The sequence below is a fragment of the Cygnus olor genome, chromosome 1 (genome assembly GCF_009769625.2).
Source record: "Cygnus olor isolate bCygOlo1 chromosome 1, bCygOlo1.pri.v2, whole genome shotgun sequence".
Lineage (NCBI taxonomy): Eukaryota > Metazoa > Chordata > Aves > Anseriformes > Anatidae > Cygnus > Cygnus olor.
This window is the reverse complement of record NC_049169.1, coordinates 37,680,346-37,692,473: the sequence shown is the minus strand read 5'-3', so window position 1 is coordinate 37,692,473 and position 12,128 is coordinate 37,680,346. Positions and strand designations below refer to the sequence as shown.

At 45.1% G+C, this 12,128-nt stretch overlaps 1 long non-coding RNA gene across 1 annotated transcript; it reads left to right on the top strand.

Moving 5' to 3' along the window:
• The first annotated feature begins 4,651 nt into the window (after positions 1 to 4,651).
• On the top strand, positions 4,652 to 11,505 carry LOC121067904. Its single transcript, XR_005818507.1, has 3 exons — positions 4,652 to 4,789; positions 8,411 to 8,494; positions 8,927 to 11,505. It is a non-coding gene; the product is annotated as an uncharacterized LOC121067904 (long non-coding RNA).
• Positions 11,506 to 12,128: the final 623 nt, after the last annotated feature.

The window sequence follows — 12,128 nt, the reverse complement described above, 5'->3', positions numbered from 1 at the left end:
ATTTGCTCTGCAGCAAGCCACAGTATGGAAAGAGCCACAGAGAAGGTGTGACATATAGTTTCTCACCTCAGAGGTAGAAGTGCTGTGCAATGGTCCTGCACCAGAAGTGGGAAATCCACCCGTGGGACCGCATCGTGCATGGCACGCGTGCTGCCAGGAGCCACGCGGGATGTGTGCCGTGAGGACAGGCAACTGGAGATCACGACAGAGGGATGTGCCAGAGCCTCAGCTCACTTGGTCACCTCATTTAGGGTCCTGTGGTGACATCCTCATGTGGTGCATCCATCTGGGGCAGCAGTGCCAGCAGCTCTCCCCATGGCTGCCTCCAAACATCACCGGGAGGAGGAGGCTGCACAGACAGACTGTAACTGGACCCTGAGAAATAAATCCATTCTGAAAGCACAGATAGCCACCAGAAATCAGGAAATGAGCAGTTGCTCAGCAGGCAGAATAGTCCACTCCAGGCAGCCAACACATCCAGGCCCATGGACATCTGTAACCAGGCTGTATTTTTCTTTTATATTGCGGTCAGCGGTGAAGAAAAAGCACAAAACATTTATATTTTTCTGCAAGTGATGTGTGCAATTCATTTCTTGGTGCAGTGAGAAGAGTAATGTGGCACCTGTGGCCATTCCTGGCTGCAGGGGACTAATTAACCCCAATGATTACCTGGTTCACTTTGAAACATAAGCTGCTTTTCTTCACCACAAGTCAACCTCTGTAACATATAAAATCTGTAATGTCTGCTTAGAGACGAACACTTTTTGATATACTTAAAAGGGGGGAGGACACTTTCTGACACATCACCAAACAAGAGTTTTCAGATTTTTTTTTCCCTCTGCAGTCCTGGAAGTGCCAGACCTCTCCATTTCCCTTGCAGCTGCATTAACCGGCCATTTCTTCTCAATTAGGAAGAAGTAATCAGCTGGCATAGTCTGTTCCTGGTGCAACGGACTGAAAAATATCACATTATTTATTTTGGATTAACTGAATGAGGCTGGAAAGATTCATTTCTTCTCAGTCTGCTTTGACAATGTAATTTGTTACGTGGCATTTAATTCTACAAGGTAGAATTAAGCTGGGAAAATGGAGGATATCAGACACTGTCTGCACGGGAGTTCAGTGCCTGTGAAGGACTGGGTGCCCTGGAACCCCATGGGCTGGACCAATAAGCCATGGGACATGAGCCATACACCATTATTTTGTAAGTGGAAAATGATTATTTCCATATGACCCTATTTATTTATTTTATTTTATTTGTGGCTATTGCCATCTATAACACCAGTTACAGAGATTTCAGCAACAGAGACCTATCTACTAAACGTGCACTGAATTAAATGCCAGTCAAAACCTCTGTTAGTCCAAAGTGATTTATCAGGGGGGTGAATCAGCAGACAGAGGTTTGGGAGATCTGGCTAATGTTTCAAGCCTTGCCTTCAGGCTGTCTCTCTTTCATACTTTTCAGCTTGTCTCCATCATCTGCATCGACCATTAACACCTCGGGGACAGGACCATCCCTGGGAAGGGTCTGTACAGCACCTAGCACACTCTTCTCCTCCTCCTGCTCCTCCTTCTCCTCCTGCTCTTCCTCCTTCTCCTCCCAAGCTCTGTTGTGCACATCTGTGTGCTACCACCATGCATAATCATGAAAATTGTTCTTTATGTACTGTAAATGCAGCAGGGGAGAAAATTTTATCCTTTTTTTTTTTTTTTTTCCCCTCTGACTTCACTTGCCCAACCTGTTTTAAACATACAGCACTGTTGCAGAAAAGTCACTCTCATAACCTTACCTTACTTTAATTATTTCCTAATTCCTTCATGTTTTCCTTGAAAGCACTGTATTTTTGTCCTTTCTCTATACTTCCTGCCGGCTACAGGAGTTGAAGCTAATTCATGCTAAGTGCTTTGGGCCAAATTTTGCACGGCTTTACATGGCGAAAATCAAGGGACTTCCAACTAGTGTGGAACTCACTCCACTGTCTCTTAAAATGTACTCCATTTAGGCAATATTGTTAGCTGTAGTATGAGAGAGATTGTGATTACTAGGTTCAGACACAGCTCAGGCAAGCATTGAAACTTAGAAACTGTTTTACCATTTCTTCCTTCCTTCCTTCCTTCCTTCCTTCCTTCCTTCCTTCCTTCCTCCCTTCCTTCTTTCCTTCCTGTCTCTTTCTTTTCTTCCTTTCTTTTCCTTTTCCTTTTCTTCCTTTCTTTCCCAGCTTAAAATATCTTCTTACAGAAAAGAAAAAGCTGTGAGAAACCCTGGTAGGTCACCTGTCCATCCCTGCAGGCACAAGGCAACTCACCTCTGTATAAACCATTGCTGACACATGTTCATCTGACTTTGCACTTCTTCATATAGAATTGCTTCCTACTTTTCCACACCGTTTCTCCAATTTGTCACACTCACATTGAAGTCCAGGCATTTCCTTCAAAGTGCTTGCAGTCCCTCCTGGCTACATACCAGCTGCCCCTTAGTACCTATTCTCCTTTTTCCAGCATCTCAAGCACTATAGAAAATACTGACTTGCCCTGGACTTTAGACAGACCTCTGAACCCTCATTCGTTACAATTTTCTGGCTTGGCACTAAACATCTGATAATTATTTCTTGAGTGCAGGTTAGGCAACGACCTTATAGTGGCTCCAAGAACATGTTACTACAGTCTGATTTTAAAAATGCCAGGGGAAACAAGGGGTCAAAACCCCTACTACACTTATGTTATCTGACATCTTTTGATTTTCTGTTTTCCATCAGGCTTCTGGCACTGCCTGGGAAGAAGAATGAGGTAACTCTGCCATGTTTCATTCTTGAGAAGTCCATATTTGTTGTGTTTTTTGGTGCTTATAGGTAGCATGCATCTATGCTCCAGAAATTAAATCGAGGCTGGTGGATGCATAGCTTTCCTAGTTTTCCTTTCCTCTTCTTAAATAAATACAGTAATTTTGCTGCTTTCCAGTTTTTCAGTAATATCTGTTAATTGTTTTGAAACTGCATTGCACCTTACTGTTTGGGTTTTGGCTGGACATTGTGTATGAAATTCCTGCCTCACAGCCTCACAGCACCTCCTGCCTCCCTGTCTCTCTCCACTCTGTCTCTCTAACACTTTTTCCTGCCCTCAAACCACACTTAGCCCTCTCCTGCACGTATAAGTACAGTTGCTGAGGTCAGCCTGTAAACTGTGTCAATGCAATTTTGCCAGTTAAAAAATCACACTCTCCCCCCTTATTTGAGAAGGACTATTTTAAACCAAGGTTTATCAGCAGTCTGGTTTGTAGAGCATAACTGAGGCAGAGATGAGCAGCCAAAAGATGTTGCCACTGGGCAGCTTCAAAGCACAGCCTCCTCCAGCACCCTGGGCACTCAAAGGTGAACATCATTGGTGCTAGACAATTGGAAAAACACTGATTTGGCTAAGCTCACACTTCAATTTTTAGACCAGAACATTTCCTCTTTGCTCTGATGTTGGTTTTATTAGTCCTTGGATCACAATCAGTGAAGACTCTCAGTTTTTTAATTGTTTGTGTCATTTTTGGTGCTCTCTGCTATAAACTTTAGCTCCTTGTTGGTGCCCGAGCTTGCTCTGACTGGCTCCTAGCCACCACACAACTTACAGGCTGTTTTGTTCTTAGTTTTTATTTCTCTTGCAAGCTGAATTTTGAGCCTTGACCTTTCTTATGCTTCCTTTATTCACTCTTTGTAACTTGACTGAGTTTCTCCTTTCTGTGCAACTGCCCTCTCAGATATTCCCAGTAAAGCTCTGAAGGGGCCTCAGGATGGTCCAGTGCTGAAAACTAAAGGACCAAAGTCATAGAATCATAACATCATAGAATGGCTTGGGTTGGAAGGGACCGTAAAACCCACCCAGCTCCAACCCCCTGCCATGGGCAGGGACACCTCCCACCAGACCAGGTTGCCCAAAGCCCCATCCAGCCTGGCCTTGAGCACCTCCAGGGATGGGGCATCCACAGCTGCTCTGGGCAGCCTGTGCCAGTGCCTCACCACCCTCACAGTAAAGAATTTCTTCCTAATATCTAATCTAAATCTCCCCTCTTTTAGTTCAAAACCATTCTTCCTTGTCTTGTCATTATCTAACTGAGCAAAAAGTTGCTCTCCATCTTTTCTTTAAGCCCCCTTTAAGTACTGAAAAGCTGCAATAAGGTCACCCTGGAGCTTTCTCTTCTTCAGGCTGAACAGCCCCAGGTCTCTCAGCCTTTCTTCATAGGATAAAATTCTCTCTGTATTAATTCAGCAAGTCGTGATGGGTGTTGCTGTGGATCCACTGAATAAATAATCTTAGTGTACCGCTATCCTGATCTACTGGAGGACTGCAAAGGAATCCAAATCTAACAGTGAGCCTGGCTCCAAATTTGCATCTCTATCCGCAGTTATAGGTAAGAGCATTTTTGAATGGAGTTATAAGCAAAGGAGCTACTGCAAGATGTCCAGAAACGAGTGGGTTGCCTGGCAGACCAAAGCAAGTTTGGTGCTGGGAGGGCAGTGTCTCTAGGAGAGAAAGAAGCTGTCTATTCCCCTGCCCTGGTCCCTGGCCAAGAAGAGCACCTGGACATCTAACAAAGGCTGGCAGCTGGGAGGACAAGTGTGGGGCCAATATAGCCTGCTTGTGAGGCCATTAAAAAGCAGCTGGGTGTGAAAAGATAGACCTGTGATGCTGCCAAGTTCAGCCAGACCAGTGGCATGATGAACTTCCCAGTTGGTAATCCGTGCATTACTGCAGAGCTGCATGTGGAGGCTTTGCCATTTTTTCCCAACATATTGAGCCATTATAGGTGAGAATATGAACAAACTTTCATTTCTTAACCTGCGTCTTTCTTAACCTTTCCTTTTTTATGTGAAAATTTACTGCAAATCTTATGAGACCTGGTGTACTGGGTTAGTTCTCTGGTGCCAACATCCTCTGGTGTCACTGTAGTGCAGCCCTGGCAGAGCGAGCTCTGGGGTGACTTGTTTATTTACGTGCAAATGCACATTTGATATTCCCACTGCATGTACCTGGGCTGATAAGCCTCCCAGAGGCTGATGTGAGGGAGGGAGTTGTAGCTAGCTTGGAGCTCATAGATCCAAGGATGATTTACAACAATTGAGTCCTTCTAGACACAAGCTAACTCTCTGCAAAACCAGTTTCCAGAGCACAGTGGGATTATTGTGCAGAGATACCCTGACTGACCCTGCATGGAGCTGAATGTATTAATCTGGGCTAATACGCTCCCCAGATAAGTTGAATACCAAATAAATCAGGCAAATGTCCACAGTGGTGGATCTATATCCAGTGTAGCTGGCTCATTGAGAGCTGATTGCAGACTGATTTCTGAGAAATCTGAATCAACTGGACCTTAAATAAAGTGAAAATCCATCAAAGTCTGAAAAGAATGAGGTCCCTCAGGTTTTGGGCTTTGTGAAAAGCATAAATACTAGCTTGTTCATTTCGGTTGCATTTTGCTTGCAAGATAATCCTTAAGTCAGAAATCTATTTTAAAAAGGGGATGAATAATGCATATTTTACATTTAGAGAACGAATTACATTGGGAATCTCAAAATATTTTGCAGACACTGAAGGGTAAAGCCTTTCAGTAGACCTCAAAAGGAGGTAAAATTATAACATTATAGGTGCTTAATAGGTGGCAAAACAGAGGGACCAGTTGTTGCAGGATCCACAGGAAAATCCATACAAAGCTGAAAATAGCATACAAGTCTTCTAAAATTCTTAGCATTTTCTGCCTTGCTTCATGTCAGCACACTAATTCTCTGACATATTTAGATTGCCACATAATACTTTGTTTTTCCAGATGATAAAGAGAGCTAATTCTCATTTAAACAAATGACTTTTCAATCTCTATAGATTAGGAAGCAGGCAGCATTTCCTCCAGCTGCGATCCAGCAATTACACTGTTTGGAAATGGTACAGTCATTTGTGATAGTGTAATCCCTTTGGGGTGTGGAAGTAGCTCCAGAGTCAGGCTTGATTAGAAATGCCCAGTTGACTGCCAGGGACACATTTCAAGCAGGCTTATTGTGGGGAGCTGATATAGTTGTAAGCACAAGTCAAAAAGCCAAACATATAAACGACCCAATCTGCATTTGCAAAGCTAAACTGTGCAGCTCTAAACCCATTTTCTGGCCTAAAGAGTGCCACACGCCAAGCACATAGCTAGAAAAACAGTTCCTCGTGTGCGCTCAGAACAGGGAGTGATGTTAATCCGGGGAGCTCATCGGTGTTTGCAGACTGTCAGCTTTAAGCTCGGGGCGTCATTGCACCAGGAGCACATTTTAAACCTCATGAAACGTATATCCACAAACTCTTCTGCATATCCACAGAAAGCTAATACAAACCCACTCCAAAGACAAAGCTAGTCTTTTAAAACCTGTGCCAGAGCCTTCAAATTTTCTCTGCTCACTTGAAATCTGTCTTTAAATTCCATGTTGTTTTTTCTGCCTTTGCTTAACACAAGACAAAGAGCAGCCAGACAGAGGAAATGACAACAGGAACACTTCCTCGTGTTGTCTCTCAAAATCTTATGCATTACATAGAAATTTTTTTCTTAGAGAGAGACAACTGAAAGGTATTTTAAAAACTGAAAACAAAATCATTGAGGACGTCAGCAAGCAGATTCCTATTCAGACATCAGGCCTGGGGATGCTGAGGCTGATGTGTGTGATTTCTCTCCTGAGCTGAACTCCGCTTTCCTGGGTGTGCTCTGAGCACAAATCCCACCAGGTCCCTTCCAACAGTCTGCATGCAGCTGATGTAAAGCCCTCTGGCCAGCCACCAAAGGATGCAACCTGCAGACGAGTGAACCTACTATAAGCTGCTGCTCTGTCCTGGCAAGCAGGTACACTGGATCTCCCTCTGCAGTTATAAAACCTACTGGATGTGTTTGGAAAGCTAGCATAAGAGGACAGTGAGCTACAGGTCCTACCAGCTACCTCGTGGAGACAAGGGACTGCTTTCTACAAGCACTGCAGCTCTTCAGGTCTTGTTGAAAATTCAATGGAAAAAAAAAGGGGGGGAGGTTTCTGTTCCTTGATGGCTCTGACAGACCAGCCAGTGCAGCATAACTATAACTGCAATGCAGTGTTACTAACGAGATCTGGATCACAGTGAGCTACTACATTATTAGCCTGGCTCGAATTTCCATTTCAAGTTTGCATTTATTTTTTCACTTTCCTAAATCTACCATATTAACGTGGCACCAGACATATCCATTGGAAAAGAAAACAAAACTTCTGACCCTGAGGGGAAGGATGGCAGGGCTTCTGGGGTGGGTGGGTGGTAGCATCTCCTTAACCTTGGCTTGTAAGGAATTCAGCACCTTGTCAACTTTACTTTCAAAACTTATATTCCTGATCAACATCAGTCATGGAAATTGCCCTAGCTATCACATCACTTAGTCACAGTCATTCACCCAGAGCTCGTGTCTGAGTTGGAAGCTGCTTCAAAAAACCACCTTGGTTTAGTTCTCCCTCTTGAAAAACGTTATTACTGTTTAATCATTCTTGGAGGTAAGAGACACGGCCAGGTTTTGCCTCTTGCAGGGTGTCCTGCATGTCTGATAGAAGTGCAGGGGCCCTGAGCTGAGTTATTCTAAGACAAGTCATGTTGATCCAAAAAAATTCCATCATGGAGGTGAGAGAGGTATTTTTAATCCATTAGGATGCTAGTTATGATTACTATATGAAACAACTAATCTCCTCTGACAGGGCTTCAAACAGCATGCCATGCAGCCCAGACCTCAGTCTCAGTAAAGCTGAACATCTTTGCATACAAATTGACTTTGTTTCTTTTTTTGGTGAAAATTCTCATATTCTCATCTCAAATCCCTTCTCAGAGGTGTAATTATTTAGTGTTGTTTACTACGTTCCTTAGCTGAAACAAGTAACAGCTTTGCCAAGAGTGTTCTCCCTCTTGCCTCCGCATCAGGAGGAGTTTAACATGCTGACAGTATCCAATATGGTCTTCCCTGATGAGCCAAAGCAAGTTTTCCAAGGGCTTTTCACGGAAGGTGGCACTGATCCAACCCCAAGGGCGCTTTTTTTCATAAATGCATATTATGTAAAACATGCAAGTCACTCACCTTTGAGGAATCCAGCCCAGCCCAGCTTCCTCTCAGGCTGCTACTTAGTGATGAACAAAGGTGAAGCCAAGACTTCTGTGCCCCACTGTGAGGGTTTGGGGGCTACATACCACTTCCAGTCTTGCGCAGGCTTGAAACTTGGAGCAGAGCTTATCATTTGCATGTGTCCTGAAACCATAACAGATAAACATCTCAATACTGCATAGCAGAAGCACTACATCAGGGGGCCTTGAACTCTCCCAGAGCAAAAAAGGGGTGTTTTTACTCAGATTTCATGAACAGGAAAACTGTCATCCCTTTTGCTTACTCCACCTGCAGACACAGCTCACCTGGACTAGTCAATAGATGGAGAGGCATCCCAGCTTCAGGAGTGAACTTCCACTTCTGCCCTTGCAAACAGAGGTTAGTACTGCTTTTTTTTTTTTTTTTTTCTACTGTTCCAGTTTACAGCCCACTTAAGAGCAGGAGATCATCTTCTGAGAACTACCCCCACACTAGGACTGGTGTGAGCAGAGATAAAATAAAGAGAGGAATTTTCTTTATCATGCAACTAACTTTTTGCTCTGTTTCAATTTTCCTTTTTATTCCTGTGCTTATTTCTCCTTCACATTTTCATTCACTTTTTTCCACATTTTGTGTTTCTCCTCACCCTTCCTTCCCACCTGTGTAGCAGTGGGGGGTGGATTTCCAGGTAAAACGTCTTTCCCTCAACTTGAACATAAGTGACCACCGGCTCCTCTTGGTTCAGATATGTGCTTTAAGGTTAGGCTAGAGCAGATGCTGGTTCCTCATGGGAGTTCAGGATTTCAGCATCCCTCTGCTTTGCTTGAGCAGGCTGTTGGTGAGGAAGAGGGAATCTGCAGCAGTTGAAGGGCAAGAGGTGGTGCTGTTGTGCTCATGGCACACAGCTGGAGAGCTGGCTATACTGCCACAGGGACAACATGGAAAGACTTTTTGGCATGGTGGGCCACCTTAAAGTGCCTGAAGTTGACCTGTCCAATCATCCAGCATCTAGCCTTTTTATTTGTTCTTATTGCTCATTTTACCTCCAATATATTCTGATAAACAAAAGAAACGACAGTGGCAGACAAGGTTCTACATTGAAATTAAACACAGCTGATCTTTATGTGTAGGCTCGCACAAAGTAACTTTCGCCCCTTGCCCATGAAGCTGCAGAAACAGCAGGAAGTCTGGCTGAATCTGAGTAGCAGCAATCCAAGGGGTAAAAAGAACAGCAAACCACTCACGAATAAAACTTCTTTCCCTTGTACCTTGGGGAAGGAACTGTTGTGCCACAGACAACATCTTAGTGCACAGCACACTGTGGTTTTAAGGGACTTCATGGTGGGTGTCAACAAGAAGTGCAAGTACCCAGCTGACATTAGTGCAAAAAAGCCTCTCTGCCCCGTAAGTCTCTGTACCCAATGCAGCACAGGGCAAGGAGACGTTATTATATATCATAGGTGCATATAAATGATTGCTATGTTATGTTATTTTTGTCACATTTTGTTATTACATTATATGTTATGTTGCCTTATTATGTTACAGTAATTTATGTTAGCTTATGTAAGGGGATATCAGCATTTCAAAATGCATCCCAAGCTCCGTCTACACAGGGTCAGAATTTTGCTCTTACTGCTTGGGCATGTGCTAAAGCAGCTACTAAAAAGTGCAGCCAGGACCAGTCTGGTTGTGTCATGCACTGTGAGCAAAGAAAATGGGACAATCCTGTGACTTGCTGCAAGATGTCAGGGCTTGCCATCAGGATTGATGAAGGCAAGAGGGAAAGGGAAGAGCAGACAGCCCAGAACTACCAGGCTTTCGATCCTGTTTTTCACCTTACAGCAAGAAATTGCAGCCCCGTTCCTCAACCTGGAAGGTGTCACAGCTCCTCTTTCTGCCCAAAGCCTTTCCAAGCACCCCTGTTGCACAAGGGCACTGGCAAGATGGGAGCCAGGATGAGGCTCCACCTGAAGATGAACATTGCTTTCATTGTGCTCAGCTCTGAAGTGCTGAGCATCGCAAGCCAGCTGCATCTCAGCTGCACCCAGAGCAGGGCTCTGTGTCCCATGGCGCATGGGGAGCCCACAGAGACGAGGCAGTGCTGCCCCCAGATCACAGCACCCCGTCCTCCTCACACAGCCCCCCAGCATCAGCAGGTGTGCCGGGATGTCTGTTAGGAAAAGGCAGACAGGGAGGAAGGATGATAATAGCCCTGCCACGCTTTGTTTTGGGACACCAGCAGCTGGATGGGAGCACTGGTGGGGACAGCAGACCCCAGCCTGTCCCAGCACTTCACCCTTGCTGTCACACGTTTGCTGGTCCCGTGCAGCTCCAAAACCAAGATGCTGGGGGTGCCTGGACTATTTGGCCTCTAGGATGCCACCTGAGAGGTTAGAGGTGGAGAGTGCTGGTGTAGCCCGGGGGCGTGATGTTCTCCTGGCAGCACGCCTGCACTGCAGCAAGGACCAGAGCCATCGCCTCCCTCTCCTCCCTCTCAGCTGGTGGTGACAAGACCAGCAGTGTGCAAGATCACCCAGCTCGCAGGCGCAGCAGAAACTTGTCTTGTCTGGGTTTGCATGCGTCACACCTCCAGGACTTTACTTGCCAGCTGCTATCAGCTCTGTTGGCTTTCTTACCGCTCCAAAACCTCAAACTGCAACTTCTCTGCACCTACTGACTTTAAAGGTCTCACGTCAAAGCCATGTAAAAGTACTGAGTTTTTTTCAGGCCCCCAAAACCAACCAAACAATAACAACAACAACAAAAAAGCAACCCATAAATCAAACTTACAACTCACAACTGAACAGAGTTTCACCCCAAGTTGATACAGTTTTATAGAGAAACTTGGACCAGGTGACTTTTGCGTGGATTCATTCAAAGCATCTGTAGAACATCAATTAAATGTAGCTCTTCTGTAAAGCATAGATTTATACATTGGATTTTTCCACTGCCGAGTGAAGGATATATGAAATGAAAACATACTATTAGGACTTAAAGGTTTTAAATATCTTTTTAGAAGTTTAGCTAGGCATTATGGATTTCTGGACAAGTAGGTTAAAGTAGAACACGTGCAGCAGCCTATGGAGGAGCTAGAAAGCTGGGAAAAGCACTGATGAAAGTCAGGGCCAAGAGCAAAGGACCTGAGTTCACCCAAAGAAGACAAGGGAAGACAGAAATCCTGGCTGGTGCTCCACAGTAGTCTTAGGCAGGAGAAAAGTCGGAAGACTGATCTTTATCTGGAGCAAAAGACAGGATGGAAGATTTTATTTCCTTACTTGCAATGAAAACAGAAACTCTCTCATTCAGTGGAAGGAAAATGGGCAGCAGGACAAAGGTCATAAATGAAATGGGGAACCTGAGCAGCTCCATTACTTATGGCTACACACCCTGCTTTCCTTAGAAATCATGGCCAGCAGCTCAGTGTTTATTGAAACACCTCAGGAGCTGGAGGGCTGCGTGAAGAGAGAAATCCCGAGGAACAAGATGTGTTTCTGGTGACAGCAGCTTCCTGCGTTTTGAGTGAGAGGCATCGTAAAATGGTGCAGGCTTTTGTCTTGCTCAAGAAGCACCTGTCTGTCCTGCAGTGGCAGGTGCATGGAACAGCAGTGCATCGTTGGGGAATCCTATTCAGGGACAGGACGGAGGTATTTTAAGCAAACAGCAATGAGGGGTTATCATGTTTGCTCATTTTCCTGGGCTGATGGTGTGTCTCGGCCGTGCTCCGTGCTTGCTGTTTCACCTTGCTTCACTGGTGCAAAAACTCTCATTTGCATGAGAAACGGCTGCAGCGAAAGCGGCTGGCTCTGAGGAAGTAAGGAGTGCACCTCAGAGGGAAGGAGTGCACCATGCAGCTGGTGGGAGGTGTCTGTGCACATCGGTGCACAAACCTCTCTGGCAAGGGAAAGCTGCTGGCATGCTCCCGGGCCGTGCACAGGCCACCATGGAGAGGCCTTTGTACATCCAGGGGAGAGGGAGGACCAGGACACGGTGCTGATGGTCAGACCTTGCTGTAGAAACGGCAGAGTCCAAGCCT